Genomic DNA, 21,191 nt, shown 5'->3' with positions numbered 1-21,191 from the left:
TTAGTTCTGATTATATCCAGTATCGGTTGATTGGGATATTGATATTATATTCCTCGTTATTGTCATTGTCAGATTGAGTATTGACAGATTTGAGTTCGGGACTTCGACAAAGTCAGATTGACAGAAAGAAATGTATAAATTAATGTTGATGCGGGATTGCACAACTCGAGTAGATTTGACTTGAGTTTCCCAAAATCACATACTGAATGATTATTGCATTTGATATTTGCAATGCTTGATATTGATATGCTTACTCTATTGAATTGTAGCAAAGCATGAGTTAGAATTGGGCAGATCCGCCTAGTCTTTGGTAGAACCGCCATGACAGAACCGCCAAGTCACTGGACTTTTGGATATATATTGATAGACTTAGGAGAAGATCGACTCCTATTGCAGATCTTCAATATAGACAGTCAAAGTCTGGGACTAAGAACGTACCATCATCTAGCTGGGGTAAAATAAATGAGAGAACGTTGCGTTCTTATTCAGATCGAGATCCCTAGAATAGGATGAGTCGAGCCAGAGTTTAGGAGTCACATAGTGTGATTCAGAGTTTGTATTGATACATATTGTTCAGATTTGATACTTGTTATTGATATGTGTTTCATGCTTTTATATATGCTTTTATATGACTGCATGTTTAAATTGTTTATACTAGGATATATATATCTCACCGGAGTTATCCGGCTGTTGTCATGTTTGTATGTGTGCATGGCAACAGGTGGGACATGATCAGGGTCGAGGAAATGAAGATAGATCGTGACTAGAGTGGAGACTACAGACTTGGATTAGAGATAGGGTTTGGACACTTGAAATTTAGTTGTTAAACCTTAGTTGAATGATTGTATATATATAGTACAAGATTTGTACTTTAATACTGATATGTATATTTGATTGAATCCCATTACATTCCGCATGTAAAAAAAAAAAATTAGACCTAGATTATTTACATTGATCGAATTATCCCAATAACGATTAAGAAGATGATTAGCGTCCGGGTCCCCACACAAGAAGAGCTAAATCAGTTTACGCATAACAATGTCTGGAATTTAGTTCTAAGACCATTTTCTAAAACTGTTATAGGTATAAAATGGGTATTCAGAAACAAACTGAACCAAGATGGTTCAGTTATACGCAACAAAGCAAGACTTGTAGCTCAAGGATATAGGCAAGAAGAAGGAATTGACTACGATGAAACTTATGCACCAGTTACAAGACTGGAAGCAATCAGAATGTTCCTTGTTTATGCATCATTCAAGAACTTTAAAGTATACCAGATGGATGTGAAGAGTGCCTTTTTGAATGGTCAAGTACAGGAAGAAGTTTATATTGAACAACCACCAGGGTTTTATCAATAATTCTTTTCCTGATCATGTCTATCATCTGTACAAAGCTTTATATGGTCTTAAACAAGCTCCAAGAGCTTGGTACGAAAAAATTTCAAAATTTCTAACTGATCAAGATTTTACTATTTGATCAGCTGATAAGACTTTGTTCAAATTCTCTAAGAATGATCACATTTTACTTGTGCAAATTTATGTTGATGATATTATATTTGGGTCAACTAACCCCAAATTATGTGAAAAGTTCGCCAAGTTAATGCAAGACAAATTTGAGATGAGTATGATGGGCGAACTGACATTTTTCCTCGGTCTGCAAGTGAAGCAACTGAAAACTGGTATTTTTATCAGTCAGACCAAATATACGAAGGCGTTGCGCAAGAAATTTGGCATGGAAACATGTTCAGCTGCAAGTACTCCCATGAGTTCATCAGTCAAACTGGATAATGATCAATGGGGAATATCAGTTGAGACGACACTCTACAGAGGTTTAATAGGTCCATTATTATACCTAATTGCTAGTCGTCCTGATATTGTATTTGCTGTTTGCATGTGTGCTAGATTTCAGGCAAACCTAAGTGATCGCATTTTTCAGCTGCCAACGTATTTTAAAATATCTTAAAGGCACACAAAATGTGGGATTATGGTATGCTAAAGACTCTTCTTTCAATTTAGTTGGATATTCAGATGCAGATTATGCAGGATGTAAGCTAGATCGTAAAAGCATCAGTAGATCTTGTCAGTTTCTAGGAGACAGATTGATCTCATGGTTCAACAAGAAGCAAACATCCATAGCTACTTCCACAACCAAAGCAGAATAACTTGCTGCTGGAAGCTGCTGTGCCCAACTGCTCTGGATTCAGCAACAACTGAAAGTTTATTAAGTTGATGCAAAAGAATCTCCAATATTTTTTGACAATACAAGCACAATTGTGATCACATACAATCTAGTTCTTCACTCAAGGACCAAGCACATTGATGTCAGGCATCATTTCATCGGAGATCATGCTCTGAAGAAAGCAATCAGACTGGAATATGTGCCAACTGAACAGCAAGCTGCTGACATCCTCACCAAACCTTTACCAGAGACTAAGTTTTCTCACTTTCGCAATATTCTTGGTTTAATTGACTTGTCTTAATTTTATCAGTTTTATTGTTGATATGTCAGTTGCTGTTCATTCAGTTAGTCATTTATCAGTTACTGTATTCAGTTAGTTAACTGTTTGTCAACTGATGTCAGTTAATCACTTATAAGTTACCTTATTCAGTTAGCTCTCTGTTTGTCAACTGATGCCAGTTAGTTTTGACATGGGCCCACGTGATCCATTTATATTCTACACACGTCAAATTCTCTTGGGCTGACACGTGTCCAAAATTTCAACCTTCACATACATATGTTGTATACCCCGTTCCTATTCAGTTTTTCTTTACGCTTATTTAGATTTACAGATTAAATCCAATCGCAAAGCATTCTTTCATCGCAGATAATCATTTCATCAAATGGAAACTCAAGTTCTAGCTCACTTTTTGAATGTTATGGCAATCAATTTTGCCCCAGTTATGACTCTTCCTGATGAAGCTGTGAAGAAAATCTTTAACAAACTGGAAGCAGTTGGACTCAAACCATTTTTGGGATTATCTTCCCAGGAGATTTACCGTAAAGAGATTCAAGAGCTTTACGCAAATGGCTACGTCACTTCAACTGGAAACATCGCATCTACTGTCAATGGTCAGCTGCTGATCATTGATGAGGACTACTTCAGCAATCTATTTCAGCTACCTACATCGCATCTACTCTCAAAACTGCTGATGTTGAGGAAATGCAAACTGCACTCTCTGCTGATGGACGGAAAATCAAAGTTTCTGATCCAAAGAAGGAATTAAAACCAGAGGTTCAGTTGCTAGCTGATATTGTATCCAAGGGGCTATTAGCGAAGGCAGGATCCTTTGCTGCTCTCATGTTGGAAAAATTTCGAGCTATGACTGCTATCATGGATGATAGAAGACTGAACTGGAAGAATATCATATTCAACATTTTAAAGAACATGTTTCAGTCGTCTAAACAATCAAAGGGATGTGCAGTGCAGCTCAGCTATTTGCTGAAAGTCAAGGGGTTGATGGGTGATGATTCTGAAAAATCATCCAAGCTCAAAATATTCAATGCCAAGAATGTCCAGCCGCCAAAGCTTAAACTGGATATGTCTCCTGAGCAATTATTGAATGTAAAGAAGGAAATCAGAATGCAGGAGTCCCCCAAATCTACTCAGAAGACCAAGAAGACAGTTCACAAGAAGACAATCAAGCGAAAACAGATTGTTAGCGAGTCTGATTCTGAGAAGACTCCTTCACCCAAAATCACCAAGAGACCCAAGACTCAGAAGACAAAACCTGCTGCTGCAGTTGGAACCATCCCAACTGAAAGATTTATTCAGTCAGGAGCTCAGCAGCCTATTCATGCTACACCTCTAAGAGCTGTATCATCTGAACCATCAATTGAGGTTCAGTTACCTTTTTCTGATGAACAGTCCAAGAATAAGATCACCGAATCTGGTGATAAGAAGAAATCAACTGGAGTTAAGGCCCCATTAATCACCATTTCTGGTTTCTCCATTCTACCTTTGGCCAGACCCAAAGGGGTAGTGATTACAGAGAAAATTGATGCAACAACGTCAGGACTGAGTCTCCCTCACGTCCTGACTGATCCTAAAGGCAAGGGGAAGTTGCAAAAAAATCCCCGACCAACCAACACAGTCCAAACTCACATTGATCTCATCTGGAAAGAGATCAATGAATTTTCCACAGAAAAGCTCATAGTCTACAAGGAATGGATTAAATTCAGAACTGAAGTTTTTGCAAAACAACTTCAGAAGAAATTAGTTCTGAAAAAATTTGTTAATTTGGAAAGATCTGTTATGAGGGTGGTCAAAGCTGCTTCGATTGAACCGGCCTTGTAACGTGAACAGTATTTCTTCGATCAAATCCTAGCCAAGCAGTTATAAAAAATGGTTGCTCAGTTGCGCTTGAATTATGATCCCACCTATCCAACTGCCTACAATGACAGAGATGCCTATAACCACCTGGAAATGGATCTTATCAGGCTGCAGACGGAGATTAAAGACTAGGAACTGGATCAATAATTAATTCTTCCAGCAGATTCCCAAGATCTTTCATTAGCAGAGCAAGCAGAACAATCAGTTCAAGAGCCAAACAAGTACCCAGTTGCTGAATCTTCTCAGCAAGCAACTGCTCCTTCTACAACTGATGCTCAACCATCTTCGCTTACACCTCCATCCTCAACTGCTGATCTTAAACTTTATTATGATGCTGAGCTATCATTGGCTAATCTTGATGAGGTTATCAAATCGGTAACCACTGATATTCAGCTGGATACAGATAGAACAGTTGAAGAAATTTTTTGAAATGAAGAACCAATCATTCAGACTGAAGAACCAGCCGAACAAACTATTTTTGAAAAAACTAAAGAGCCAATTCAATCAGCTGTCATGACTGAACATGCAGTTTTTGAAAAGACTATAAAGCAAGTTCAGTCAACTGCCATGACTGAACATGCAGTTCTTAAAGAAACTGCAGAGGTTCAGCTGCACTCAGTTGAAACTGAAGAAGTGCCAGCTGAAGAGGTAGTCGAAGCCTCAGCCGTTCAACCAATTGAAGAACCAGTTTGTGAATCAGACGCGCAACAAACTGAACAACCTTCTACTGTTTCAGCTGATCAAAAAACTGAAGAGCCGTCATGTAGCTCTGCTGATCCAAATCCTTCTCTTCCTCCACAACTTCAACAGGAAGTCTTTCATGAAGATGTTTAAGAAATGGTGATCCTTGAAACTAATACAACTGACTGATCTTTTGTAATCTTTAATCAATAAGAAAGGGAGCAGATACCAGAAACCTTTGGAGACATGTCATCCTGGTATATCAATGGGTTCTGAATCCTTATTCGACAATATCCAATATGTTCAAAAAAATCTCGTCAGTATGATGAATGCCATTTCAAACATACAGTCAACCCAGCTTGCGCATACCTTGAAGATCAACTCTTCAAATGAGTTTACTACGGGAAGACTACAGCAAATCCAAAAGAATGTGACTTCACTATTTCTTCATATGGAAGAAATTAATAAGGACAGAGTGTCGACTGAAGCTCACTTCCAAACTCAAGCCTTAGTCGGAAGACGCTTCGACTTTCTGGAGAAGACTGTCACTAAATGGATAGATTTGCTACAAGATATTGTGATGAATGCTGTGTCAGACATCGCCTCAGATGTTCGTATATTATCCAGAAAGGTTGATGCGTTTGACAAAAAAGGGGAAAAAGAAAAAAAAAAGTTCAAAAAAGAGAAGACAAAGGAAAAAGGAAAAGATGAAGATCAACAGAAGTAATCAATTGATTTCAGTTAAAGGTTGAAGTTTATGACAGATTTTTGAATATTCTTGAAGATTATTTCATTCTTTTATTCTTTGTACGAATCTGTACATTGGATTCTTTTATTTGTATGAATCTGTACATTGAAAGAATTACTATATCTACAATAAATTCGAAGTTCTTTTTTTCAGTTGCAGTTGATCAGTTCATATATTCCAAGTTTTGTCAAACACCAAAAAGGAGGAAATTGTTAGAATTTAAATTTCAGTAGTTTGACAAAATATGTGCTTAAATCGATTGAATTAACTGATCAAGATGTTCGAAAGTAACTAAACAAATACTCAAACTGATAGTTGCCTATAACTGGAGATTAATGTGAAGAAACAACTGAACAAGCTTAACTGAACTTACGCAGATGTTGCGTGTTTTCTTAATTGCTCGCAAGCGCACGACGTCAAGTTATAGTAAAATTTATTTTTTTAGTACAAGTGTCGATCCCACGAGGAGTATGTATAAAAGTATATTAGTGCTTGTGATTAAAATAGTCTCGACTTTATTTAGAAAAATCAATTACAAGATTTGGTTGCAAGAATAACTAAATTGAAAATGGGTTTAAATGTAACACCAAATTGTAACAAATAATAATGGGATAAAAGATCTAGAGGTCCGATTTCACGCAACTGTCCATCATGTGTAATTTCTTGTAGCTATGTTATAAAAATATTTCTTATTCATTAGCCAAGAATCCTATAATTATCTACTCCCTCTCCCGAGTGTTAAGTAGACTTTAATTATCTAAAAATAGTTTGCAACGTTCCCATCAACAATCTACAAATAAATAACACATCAAGCACTAGATTCTCTATGGGCTTCGATAGCATTATAGGCCCTCCCGAACTCTATAAATACCATTGATGTATTTTTCCCATTTCTTGTTTATAATTTCCTCTTCCGAGTGATAAATTGTAAACATTAAATCATTCAAATTATGGCCAATAAATTGAAAGCATTAAGATTAGAACAATACAAATGAACAATATGAAGAACTTAAATAGCTTAGTTCATATATTCTAACACATGGTTTCTAGTTTTGTTCCATCTTTCCTCTAGAAATAAAAATTAGTTCATAATAACACAAGCAAAACAACAAAACATGGTTTTAAAACAAGACATATCAACTAAAAAATAAAAGAAAGAAGAACTTAGAACAAGAGTTTGAAGTGCTGATTCCATTCTCGGAGTATTGCAAAAGGTTTCCCAAGAACTTGATGAACTTGAGTCTTCAATCTTCTAGCAGCAGTCTCCACTCTTCCCTTGGCTCCCCAATACCCTAGATGGTAAATAAATGATGTATTTTATAGTACCAGACAAGCCTCAATCTGCAGCACACCAAAATCTTGGACTTTCATGCGCAGCACACCAAAATACAGACTTTTCGGATTCTGTCGTGCAAGGACCGCGGGTGCGCTTAAGAAGTCATCGCGGGTGCGGTGCTTCTACTGGTGTGTGAGCGCAGGTGCGGTGCATTTTTCAGTGCGGGTGTAGTGCTTCACCGCGGGTGCGGTGCTTTTCTTACCGCAGGTGCGCTAAAGCTTCTATATTTTTGATCTTTTGCACTTTCCAATTCGACATTTTATTATTCCAAACTCTCAACCTAAGCTTCCAAACTTCAACAACAAAAACAACAACAAATCGTATAAAATTTGCTCAATAATTACAAAATTCCATGTAAAATGCAAGTAATAAAAATGCAATAAATTGCACTTATCAAACTGTAACGCCCCGAAAATTTAAAGGTCTACGCGAACCACATGCATATGATTTATTAAATTCTCTTGTATTTTAATTAATTGTTTTAATTGCATTAATTAATTATGTTGTGCATATTTGTATGTTTAAAATATATTTTTCTACATGATTGCATTAAAATTTATTTTTTAAAGGTTATTCGAGTTGCGATCAAGGAACGGAGACCGATGGCTGAAAATAGAAAAATGCTTTTATTAAATAATTATTTTTAATTATTTAAATTGAGGGGATGCTTTTTCTTATTTTTAAAAATATGGGGTTTTGAGGTGATTTTATACGCCGGGACGTAATTTTTATCGGTGTTGGATTTTCAACAAAAATACGAATTTACGGGCAACCCGGCTAATAAGCTCACAAAATTATTTAAACAAAACTATTTTTAAAATTCTAATTAACCACTAATTGGCCTAAATTGCCTACTTAATGGGCCTATGCCTAATTAGTGATTAATTAACTATAAAATATGTTAAACCCTCCCCATTATCACCATAATCCCCACGCCTACAATCTGAATTCTCACCAAAAATATCTCATACTCTACACGACACACACCACAATTTTGAAGAAAAAAAATTGAAAGTTTGCAAGGGTTTCAAGCCGTCATTTTCTCGTCGCCGTTTCTTCGCAATCGTCAACAGTTTATTCGTACGTAAATTGCGCAAAGGCACGCCATATTCTCGTTTTACTCATCATCACACCATATTATTTATTTTTGTTTGAAATTGCATGAAAATAAGTTGCACCTTTGAAGATTTTCGTACATGCACATTATATGATTTTTAAAACATGTATTTTGATCCAAAAACCATGAATTACATGTACCTAAGGGGCTGCCATGATTAGGGATTGGTAAAGGATGGTTTTACACAAGTTTAAGGATTCCTAGAACACTAGAGATATGCTGCACACGTTCATGAACCAAGATGGAACAAACTTTCTGTCATGTTAATCAAGGGGCTCGGTTGATGGGAAGTTTGTGGCTTGGCTTGGCAGGGGCTGGACCAGGCTGGGCTAGGGTCATGTGTGAGTCAGGGAAAGAGTCCTAGCCATGCTAGGACTCGAGATAAGTGGGCAGGGAGGAGTCCTATCCAAGAAGGACTCCCACCCGTGAGTTACAGCAAGGTGGCGCAGGTTGGCAGCTTGTGCAGGGAAGAGAGGGCTCGGCCTGGGGTCTCTGGGCTTGGTTATGTCAAGTGGTTAGGGTCCTAGGAGAGTGCTTGAGGGGCTGGTTCGAGGGGTGGCTCGGTGGTTGGAGCCCTAGCAACAAAAACGTGAGTTACGGCAGCAAGCTAGCTAGGGAGCGCGATGGTTGCTGCCACTGGATTCAGAAGCTTCCCTGCTGGGTTCCAGGCTTTGGGATGGTCTGGACGTGGTCCAGGGAAAGGTAGGGACAGGTGGGCTCGGTGGTGGCTTGGCTGGGAGAGTCCTAGTTGGGTTAGGAGTCCAAGACACACAAGGAGAGACACACACACACCCACATGCAATCGGGTTCAATGACAACAAGATTTTCGAGGGTTTAAGTGGCTGGTCAGGGGCTTGGGCTTGGTCAAGAGGGTCCCTAGATGGGTTTGCTAGGTTTTGGCTCGAGGTGGCTCGGGCGCGACTCGAGTAAATTGGGAGATGGCTCGGTGTGTTCGTCGAAAGGTAAAAACGAAAATTAAAGAACTAAAATTGAATCCATGGGTCCATGGGTGTGGCTCACGACTTGGAAGGGTAGAAAAAATCATAAAAAGGTTATGTTAAAAATTTGGGATCAAAATAACGAGTTTTGGATTTATTCGAGATTTAATCGGCGCACGAAACGCTAATTAACGAGTTAATTTAAACGCCTAGTTTTAAGCTTTATAAAATTATGAAAAATTAGGTTTAAGCTTAAATAATTATTATACGTCTAAGTTTTTAATTTGGGAATTTTATATTAAGATTTGGTTTAATTCGGGATTAAAACGCATTAATACGTCACATTTAGAGATTAATTTAAAAGTCCTCGATTCAAGCTAAATAAAAATATGAGAAAATTTATCTAAGCTTAAATAATTATTTAGGACATGTTATATATAGTCAATGAAATTACGAAAAAGTCAAAAACGTGAAATTGTAAAACGGTCTTTTATACCTAAAAATTAGTAAACGTCGTGGCAGTGCCTTATTTGCTGTTTTATATGCTAATATGATTATTTCACATGTTTATGAATTTTTATATGTTGAAATATGATTTTTAAAATGTTGATGGATGTTTATGATTTTTAATATGTTAAGTTATGATTTTTAAATGTCTATGATTTTTATGATTTAAATATCGGCATTTAAAAGACATATTGCATGCTTGGTTTCAAAATAAAAATGATATTATATGCATGTTTTTATTAAGTGATGATAACATGTTGAAGGACGTGAAGGGATTGTGACTACTACATGTTGGAAATATCGTGAGGGTTATGGTCCCAGTGGGAGCCCGACGATCGTGTTTCCGTTGATACGAATACGAATACGAATACGATGATATGATTGGAGATGTCGTGAGGGGAGAAGGTCCCAGAGGGAGCCCATTTATGGGAAAAGGCCCCAGAGGGAGCCCCGACGATCGTATTTCCAATGACATGATATGTTAATACGTAGGCCAAGGCCCAGTTGACCGGTGAGAGTGTTGCTGGTGTCCCCGCCGTCCAGTACTGTGGTTTCTTTAGATGGATCCATCGCCCAATACGTTTAAGAATACGAGTCACAATCAACGATCTGAATTCAACAAACACGAACATGAACACGAACATGAGTATGACTCCGAATATGGACATGAATATGAATATGTTTAAGTGATATGTTTATGTCTTTTGAAAATGTTTTTATGCATCACGAAAATGTTTACGAAAATGTTTAAGTTTAAGTTTATACATCTTCATGAAAATGATATTTTAAGTATAAGTATTTTTCACTGTTATATGTTAACTGTATTACGTATTACTCGTTATCAAGAATATGACGTGTTGAGTCTTTAGACTCACTAGGTGTGATTGATGCTGGTATATTGATTATGAATATGACAATGGAGGTCTTGATGGTTGATCTGACTGGACTGAAGGTGCACATAACCCGAGGATCGACGCTAGTTTTCCGCACTAAATATGATTTATGATTTTAAGTAATGTTAAAGATATTTTTACGACGTTTTATTTGCGAGTGGTTTTTGAGAGGTTATAGTATGAACTATACTTTTCAAATGTTAGTTGGTTGATTTATTTTAAAATGATGTCAAAAATATTTTATGCTTGTGTATGCAATTCGGTCGATGCTATGTGAGGTTTTAAAAAAAAATTCTAGTACTTTCTAAGAATACGAATAAGCAGACGTTTCACAAACTTCCCCAAACTTAGGATTTTGCTAGTACTGAGCAAAATAAACAACACAAACAAACAAGTCATGAAATATTTTTAAAAGAACATGGCCTCAAGATAACTTAACTAACTCTTCATGCATTCACAAGTCAAATCAATCCAACCAATTTTTCATCCGGATATAATCACGCAATCGGTTAATTTTCTTAACTTCTAATCTCTTCAACTCATGTTTCAAAACATTCTCAATCGATTTCAATTTTTACAAACACAATCAAGAGGTCTTTTTTGGTAAGAATTGGGTTCAAAGCAATATTAATTCAAGAAAAGAGTACCCAATAAATATTTGATGCAATGAGGTGTGTAAAGTTGATCAAGATTCGTACTCAATAGAAGTGTTTATCGATTGTCCATAGGCTTGATCCTCCCAATCCCTCTCCACTAGTATATTGGACAACTATGACTTGGTTAATAGGATTTGCAATGCTTGTAATGTTAGGCCTTGTCTTATGGCTACAAATGAAGATTAGGAATTCAAATAAGGGAGTAAGTTGAATTTTTTTATCTCTTTTACATACTCCACTTTCTTTTATCTTTATTTTTTTTCTTTTTCTCCCCTTTTTCTCCAACTTCTTCAATCAAACATCATTCAATTTTTTCTTTACTTTTGTAGGAGAATTTCAATTTCTTTAATCCTTGAATTCTTACTTCCTTGAAAAGGTAGGAAATTAATGTATAAGATATTCAAATGGGTGGTAAATGTGGGATATTTGAAACGATATCGAATGGAGGTCTTTTACACATATTCACGTGTGCCATTCAAATTCATATAGGCTACAAAGAGGTGACAAATGATAAATTATTTTTATTTGGTAGCTTGAAAGGCTCAATCAATCCAAAAAATCACCTAAATCATAGTTTGTCCTTATTTCGCCTCGAGTGTTGTTTGGATAGTTCTAGACAAAATCTCAGTTCACCAACACAGAGTAGAATCTAATCATCATGAAAAATGGTGTCTCAATGCATCAACCAAATACATATATATTCAAAAGAAAAGTGTTTGGCTTCCAAGAAATTTAAAGAACACAATTCTTTTCTCATATAGGCTCAAGAGGGCTTCAAATGAATATTTATGAACAATATAAATAGGCCCAAATAAAATCAAAGATTGCCTCAATCATATATGTGTTTGCAAAAATTTATTTCAATGTCAAATGAAAATCACATAGTTGTTTAGAAATTATAAGTCTCAAACTTACCAAATCTCATGATTGTTCTCTAAATTTTTCAAATTGATTGATAAACATGAATAAAATGCATGACATTTCTTCTCAATACACAAATTTTGTTTATCATTGGCCATTTCAAAAATTTTCATGACTATGACACTACAAACACACTAGCAAACAACTCAAAAGCAAATAAAACACTCAAATAAAAATAAATAAATAAATGAACACACAACATAAAATAACACACAAAATAAAACATAAAATAACACACAAAATAAAATAATAACATCTCCCCCAAACTTAAAATATGTGCATCGTCCTCGATGTAAATGATCATGAAAGTTAGAGGAATACACATACCTCGGGCAATTACCGTCAGTGGTCATTGCCATCCTCATCATCTGTGTCTTCTTGTGGTGGTTGGAACTCCGGTGGGTAGTATGCGAGCGGCCACTGTGGAGGTTGTGGAAATGGATTACCAGATGTTGAAGCTGATGGAAATTGTTGAGCCAAGACGGACGTGAAATCCATCATATATCTCATGGATGTATCGGTCCTAAACCGAAACTCGTTCATGTCTTGGCATTGGTGTCGCATCTCTTCTTCCAAATGAGTTAATCGATCTCGCACATTTCTTGGTTGCGGTTGTGTTTGTTGTTGTGGGGCCTGAGCATGGGCACGTCTTTCTGCAGCTCTTCTATTGAATTCTCTCTGAGCTTGACATGTATCATGTTGATCAGATGTCAGTGACCTATGTGGTTGAATTACCACAATGGCATTTTTTGGTTTTAACAATTCTTCATGTGCTGCCCAAGTCACTCCCGCATAATGGCATAGGTCTGTGATAAGAGAAGGGTGGAGGAGTCCACTAGGAGAGTTATCTTTTGCATAATATAACATCGAGCTATGAAGCAATTGAGCTAAGTCAATTGTTTTTCCCGTCATGATGCAAAAAGTCAGGATTGCCCTCTCTTTGATGACAGTGGTAGTATGGTCAGTGGGCTTAATCCTAGCCGAAATGAAGAAATACCAATCTTTGGCAACATTTGTCAGATCTGATTTGGTTGGGCTTAAATGCACATTTTCTCTCATTCGCCACTCCACTCTCTCAATGCATATAGTCTGAAGAATATTATTATAATCAACTTCCTCGGTCCGATATTCTTCGTATTCATCATGCATGACTGGAGGGATACCATACATCGTGTTGATGGTATGAGCATCAAAAGCTACCATCTTTCCTCTCACCAAAACTTTCAAATGATCATGCTTAACCTTAAGGTTAGCATAAAATTCTCATACCAAAGAAATGACTGCATCCTGTGGTGGCTTGCCAAACTCCTCCCAATGCCTAGCAGTAAGCAATAATCCGATCTCGGTTCGTGGGAAGCTCAGGTCAAATCCCCTCTCTTTCACAATGCTCTTGTTCAGAAATTTACCATAATTTTCCTCCAACTTCTCGTCCCAGAACTTGTGTGCATCATAATTTGCATATGAGGATGCACCCTTTGATTGTTTTTTTTGTTGGAGGCATCTTGTCAAACACTTTCAAAGCACCAACTTCTCCTTCAATCCAATTCACTAAACTTGATGATTCTTTCACACCCCCAAACTTTATTAATCACAACAACTACACTTAAACAATATACACACCAATCTAATCAACAATGTAAAGAATTTACTCCACTAAAATTGAATATTAATCTCTCTTTTCTTCCATAGCCAATACTACCAATAATTTCGAATTTCAAAGTAAATGTAGTATGGATTTGTTCACCTTTTCGAGCCCCCTTTTCACACCCTAGGTTTGGTGTTGAATTTGTGGAATGAAGATGGAAATTGGATGAAATGAGTGAATGTATGTATGTGTGGAGTGGGAAATGTGTATTTGGAAGAACAAAATCGAGTGTGGAATGTGTTCTTGAGAAATTATTTCGAAGTAAAGGAGAAATTGAAGAGAAATGTTCTTCGGTTATGTCCAATGTGTGCCTGTTTCAGAATTTAAAACGATCGACCGTGGGTGCGGTCCAGAATATACCGCGGGTGCGGTGGTACTACTGAAATTTCAAGAAAAATCGGCCTTCATATACCGCGGGTGAAGTGAACATTTTACCGCGACTGCGGCGGTAGGTTCTGGAAATATATTGCGGGTGCACTACAAACAAGACCGCGGGTGCGCTTTGCCTACTGGAAATTTTCATTCTGCATTCAACAAACACCGCAGGTGCGCTGCAAATAATAACACTGGGGCGGTTTGGTCTCTGTCACTCCAACGCTAGTGCGCTCAATGCTGGACCGCGGTTGCAGGTATGGCTACTGGAAAGTTGTAATTTTCTGTCTTAAACCACCGTAGGGGCGATAAATTTTTATTTTTATTTATTTTTTTAGTCCTGAAAAACACAATTGGGATTCATAAGATTTGGGGAAATACAAGAACACACTAAACCAAAAAAATCACAACAAAAAATAAGAATACAAGAGTAGAAGAAAAACAAAAAACGAAATGCAATAAAAAAACAAAAATTTGGGTTGCCTCCCAATAAGCGCTTGGTTTAACGTCGTCAGCCCGACTATCACCAGTCTACATAAGTTGATCCACCCAAAGGAATGTTGTCAAGATGCCGTACTTCAGTCCCATAATAATGCTTGATCCGTTGTCCATTTACTTTAAACGTTCTTCCATCATTGCACTTTAGCTCAATGGCTCCATATGGTTGAAGTGATTCTATTGTAAATGGCCCCGATCATCTTGATTTTAGCTTACCAGGAAATAGTTTGAGATGTGAATTGAACAACAGTACTTGTTGTCGGGCTCGAAATTTCTGTGCAACATATGGTTGTCGTGCCACTTATTGGTCTTCTCCTTGTAGATCTTTGCGTTTTCATAAGCCTCATTTCTGAATTCCTCCATCTCATTCAATTGCAATAGCCGCTGCTCACCAGATGCTTCCATGTCAAAGTTGAGCTTTTTCACGGCCCAAAAAGCTCTGTGTTCCAATTCCAGTGGTAAGTGACAGGACTTACCAAAGACCAACCTATAGGGTGACATCCCAATAGGTGTCTTGTATGCCGTTCTGTACGCCCATAAGGCATCATCCAGCTTTAGTGCCCAATCCTTCAGGTTTTTCTTCACCGTTTTCTCCAATATCTGCTTAATCTCCCGGTTGATACTTCGGCTTGTCCATTTTCTTGTGGGTGGTATGTCAGGGTCACCTTATGCTTCACATCATATTTAGTCCAAAAGTGAGTTAAAGATTTTGTTGCAAAAATTTGTACCTTCATCACTAATTATGGCTCTTGGTGTCTCAAATCTTGTGAAGATGTTCCTTTGAACAAACTTAGCAACCACTCGAACATCATTAGTATTGGTGGCAATTGCTTCCACCCATTTTGACACATAATCCACAGCAAACAAAATATAAGATTGACCAAAAGAAGATGGGAATGGTCCCATGAAGTCAATACCCCAAACATTAAAAAGTTCAACTTCCAAAATATTGGTCAATGGGAACTCATGGCATCTAGAAATATTCCCTACTCTTTGGCATCTGTCACATGATTTGGCTAAGGTATAACTATCTTTGAACAAAGTAGGCCAATAAAAACCAGACTGTAATACCTTTGCTGCTGTTCTTGATGCTCCAAAGTGGACGCCATAAGGTGAAGAGTGGCATTGTTCAAGAATAACTTTCGCTTCTTCCTCCGCTACGCATCTTCTAATCATCTGATCAGCACATCTCTTGAAGACGTATGGATCATCCCATAGGTAAAACTTTGCATCGTGAAAGAATTTCTTCTTTTGGTGATAACTCAAATCTGGAGGGAGAGTATCACAAGACAAGAAATTAGCTATATCAGCAAACCAAGGGAGTATAGAATTTACCTCAAACAGCTGTTCATCTAGGAATGCTTCTTTTTTGGTTCTTTCATCTATTTTATCTTCAAGTTCGAGCCGTGACAAGTGGTCAGCCACTTGATTTTCACACCCCTTCCTATCCTTCACTTCAAAATCAAACTCTTGGAGCAATAAATCCACCTTATCAAGCGTTGTTTTGCATCCTTCTTGGCAAATAGGTATCGAATAGCTGCATGGTCAGTGAAAACAATTACCTTTGTGCTGAACAAGTAGGGTCTAAACTTGTCAAATGCAAACACTACATGCAAGCATCTCCTTTTCAGTAGTTGTGTAATTTTGTTTTGCAGCATCCATGGTTCGACTTGCATAGTAGATTGATCTAAAAAATTTATCACGCCTTTGGTCCAACACCACACCTACTGTATAATCACTAGCATCGCACATCAACTCGAATGGCTCTTTACAATCTTGTACTATCATGATTAGTGCTGTCACCAATGCCTTTTTGATCTTTTCAAATGCTTGCAGACAATCATCATCAAAAATAAAAGTGGATTCTTTTTCAAGCAAATTACACAAAGGTTTAGTAATCTTAGAAAAATCTTTGATAAATCTACGATAAAACCCAGCGTGTCCTAAGAAACTCCTTATCCCTTTGATGTTCTTTGGTGGTGGAAGCTTCACAATTGCTACCACTTTGGCTCTGTCTACCTCTAATCCCTTAGAAGACACTTTATGTCCAAGAACAATACCCTCTTGGACCATAAAATGACACTTCTCCCAATTAAGAACTAAGTTCTTTTCTTGACATCTCTACAAAACGAGAGAAAGGTTATGTAAACAGTGATCAAGTGAAGAGCCAAATACCGAGAAATCATCCATGAAGACTTCCATGATGTCCTCCACCATGTCTGCAAATATGGCCATCATACACATCTGAAAAGTAGCAGGTGCATTGCATAACTCAAAAGGCATCCTCCTAAAAGCAAATGTTCCATAGGGGCACGTAAATGTTGTCTTCTCTTGATACTTTGATGCTATAGCAATCTGGTTATAACCTGAATAACCAACTAAAAAACAGTAGTGACAATAACCAGCAAGTCTATCAAGCAATTGATCAATAAAAGGTAATGGAAAATGATCTTTACGTGTGGCATTGTTCAACTTCCTATAATCAATACATACTTGCCATCCAGTCACAGTACGAGTAGATATTAGTTCATCATTTTCATTCTTTACCACAGTCATTCCACCATTTTTAGGCAATACTTGCACAGGAGACACCCAAATGCTGTCAGAAATAGCATATATAACTCCAGCATTTAACAATTTCAACACTTCATTTTTCACTACCTCCTTCATGGCTGGATTTAGCCTTCTCTGATGATCCACATAAGGAGCGTATGACTCCTCCATTAAAATCCTATGCATGCATATGGTGGGATTAATCCCATTGATATCAGAAATCGACCACCCGAATGCAGTTTTAAATTTCCTCAACACTCTCAACAATTTCTCTTTTTCATCTAAAGTAAGAGAGGAAGAGATAATTACCGGATATGTCGACTTCTCACCCAAGAAAGCCTAGCAAAGATGGTTTGTCAATTCCTTCAAAACAGGGGATGAATGTATTATCTCAGGAACATTTTTCTTCTTCCAACTTCTCCTGTGCGGCTTCCTTCACCTTTGGCAACTCTTCAAGAGCTAAAAGTTGCTCTCTCAATTCCCAATCATCATCATCAACTCTACTGACAGTACTAAAAAGCATCTTTCTAATGGATCTTCTACTGTATGACCTATACCAATCTCAGCAACACAAGAGTCAATTATATCAATGATTTTACAAGTACTCACCTTGTCGTTACCTTTAATAGCCTTATAGATGTTGAATATCACAGCTTCCCCACCAAATCTCAAGGTGAGTTCTCCTTTGTGTACATTTATCAATGCTTTTCCAGTGGCTAAGAAGGGTCGCCCAAAAATCAATGGAGCATCTTGATCTTCCTCCATATCAAGTATTACAAAACCAGCAGAGAAGATAAACTTGTCAACTTTTACCAAAACATCTTCAACAATTCCACGAGGATAGGTGAGTGACCTATCTACAAGTTGCAAAGTTATAGTGGTTGGTTTTACCTCCCCAAGCTCCAAGTCCCTATAAATAGAAAATGGCATAAGATAAATACTCGCTCCAAGATCACATAAAGCTTTATTAACATGAGTACTACCAATAATACAAGGAATAGTAAAACTCCCTGGATCTTTTAGTTTTTGTGGTAACTTCTTTTGGAGAATGGCCCTGCACTCTTCGGCCAACTTCACTGTCTCAAACTCTTGCAACTTCCTCTTTTTTGACATCACATCTTTGATGAACTTTGCATAGATTGGCATTTGCTCTAAAGCATCAGCAAATGGAATGTTGATGTGAATCTTCTTGAAAATCTCCAAAACTTTTGCAAATTGATCATCAATAATCTTCTTCCTAAATCTCTGTGGGTATGGAAGAGTCGGTTTCAGTATAGGAATCCGTTCAACTTCAGTTTCAATCCGAGACTCCTCAACCTTGTTCTTCTTTCCATTTTCACACTCATCTTCTTCAACTCTCTTCTCATTTTCCTCATTCTCTTTGGATTTTTCAACCTCAAGTTCTCTTCCACTTCTCAAAGTTACAGCTTTGCATTGCTCCTTTGGATTCACTTCAGTATTACTTGGGAATTGACCTCTATTATGATCTCTCAATGCATTAGCAAACTGTCCAATCTGTGTCTCCAATGATTTCATTGTGGCACCCATATTTCCCATGTGAGTTTCCATGCCATCAAGACGAGATTCAGTCCTAGCCATCTTTTTACTAGATTCAGCAACAAATGTCCCAACTAGATCCTCAAGTGAAGGTTTTCCTTCCCCCTTCGATGTAATGAACCTCGGTGGAGGATTCAATATATTCTTATTATTAGCATATGAAAAATTCTCATGATTTCTCAAACCAGGATGGTAAGTGTTAGGGGGAGGGTTACCTCGATATCCTCCGTAGCCACCAGAATTCCTATTGTTGATATAATGAGCCTCATCAGGAATATGTGGTTCTTCAATAACAACCGATGCATTTTCAACCTCTGCTGTACTAGCTTTATTTATAGCTGCAATTTGAGTTGTGAAAGCTGAAACTTGTGCGGTGAGTGATGTGATAGGATCTACGGACATAAATTCCAGCTGGCTTCTTTACTCCTGACCTCTCAGACGGCCACTGATAACTGTTAATGGTCATCTGTTCAAGCAAATCATATGCTTGATCAGGTGATTTGACAAATATCGTGCCACCAACTGCTGCATCCACAGTGCCTCTTGTTTGTCCATTCAAGCCATTGTAAAACAATTCAATCTCTACCCAATCTTCAAAACTATGGTTTGGACACCTCCTCAACAACTCCTTATACCGTTCCCATGCCTCATATAATTGCTGAAAGTCAGTCTGCCTAAAATTACTTATCTCAATCTTCAACTGTGTAGACTTCGCAGGTGGAAAATATTTAGCAAGGAATTTGGTTGCTAACACCTGCCATGTAGTGATACTCCCAAAAGAAGCGATTGGAGTCATCCTCTTGCTTGGTCCCTAAGAGAGAAAAGAAACAAGCGTAATCGAATTATATCATCAGAAACACCATTTATTTTTACTATGTCAGTGATTTCAAAGAATGTTCTGAGATGTAGATGAGGATCTGCAGTAGCGGCTCCCCCAAATTGGTTCTGTTGAACGATGTTTATCAATGCAGGCTTGAGCTCAAAGTTGTTTGAATTAATACTCCATCGTGCTATGCTCGAATATTGAGCATTTAGTACCGGCCTAAAATGATCTCTGATGGGTATTGCAGGGGGTGGATTTTCGTTATCTCTGTTGTCAGCCATTGCTTGAATCGCTTCTCTTCTTGCCTTTATTAATCTTCTTGTGGTTCTTTCGATCTCGGGATCAAAGATATGCAAGTCAAGATTTTGCGATCTTCGCATGCACTGTCAAACAAAGATAAGAAACAAATCAATATTTAATGTAATAAAATAAAAGCAGCTCTAAATTAAAATCTAGACTAATCGGTAACAATACTAATATAAATTTAAAATAAACACTCCCCGGCAGCGGCGCCAAAAACTTGTTGCGTGTTTTCTTAATTGCTCGCTAAGCGCACGAAGTCAAGTTATAGTAAAATGTATTTTTTTATGTACAAGTGTCGATCCCACGAGGAGTATGTATATAAATATATATTAGTGCTTGTGATTAAAATAGTCTCGACTTTATTTAGAAAAATAAATTAAAAAATTTGGTTGCAAGAATAACTAAATTGAAAATGAGTTTAAATGTAACACCAAATTGTAACAAATAACAATGGGATAAAAGACCTAGAGGTCCGATTTCACGCAACTGTCCATCATGTGTAATTTATTATAGCTATGTTATAAAAATCCTTCTAATTCATTAGCCAAGAATCCTATAATTATCTACTCCCTCTCCCGAGTGTTAAGTAGACTTTAATTATCTAAAAATAGTTTGCAACGTTCCCATCAACAATCTACAAATAAATAACACATCAAGCACTAGATTCTCTATGGGCTTCGATAGCATTATAGGCCCTCCCGAACTCTATAAATACAATTGATGTATTTTTCTCATTTCTTGTTTTTAATTTTCTCTTCCGAGTGATAAATTGTAAACATATAAATCATTCAAATTATGACCAATAAATTGAAAGCATTAAGATTAGAACAATACAAATGAATAATATGAACTTAAATAGCTTAGTTCATAGATTCTAACAAATAGTTTCTAGTTTTGTTCCATCTTTCCTCTAGAAATAAAAATTAGTTCATAATAACACAAGCAAAACAACAAAAGATGGTTTTAAAACAAGTCATATCAAATAAAAAATAAAATAAATAAGAACTTAGAACAAGAGTTTGAAGTGTTGATTCCGTCCCCGGAGTTGTGCAAAAGGTTTCCCAAGAACTTGATGAACTTGAGTCTTCAATCTTCTAGCCGCAGCACACCAAAATCTTGGATTTCCATGCGCAGCACACCAAAATACAGATTTTTCGAATTCTGTCGTGCAAGGACCGCGGGTGCGCTTAAGAAGTCATCGCGGGTGCGGTGCTTCTACTGGTGTGTGAGCGTAGGTACGGTGCGTTTTTCAGTGAGGGTGCAGTGCTTCACCGCGGGTGCGGTGCTTTTCTTACCGCAGGTGCGCTAAAACT

The sequence above is a fragment of the Primulina tabacum genome, chromosome 8 (genome assembly GCF_025594145.1).
Source record: "Primulina tabacum isolate GXHZ01 chromosome 8, ASM2559414v2, whole genome shotgun sequence".
Classification (NCBI taxonomy): Eukaryota; Viridiplantae; Streptophyta; class Magnoliopsida; order Lamiales; family Gesneriaceae; genus Primulina; species Primulina tabacum.
This window is presented reverse-complemented; position numbering follows the sequence as displayed.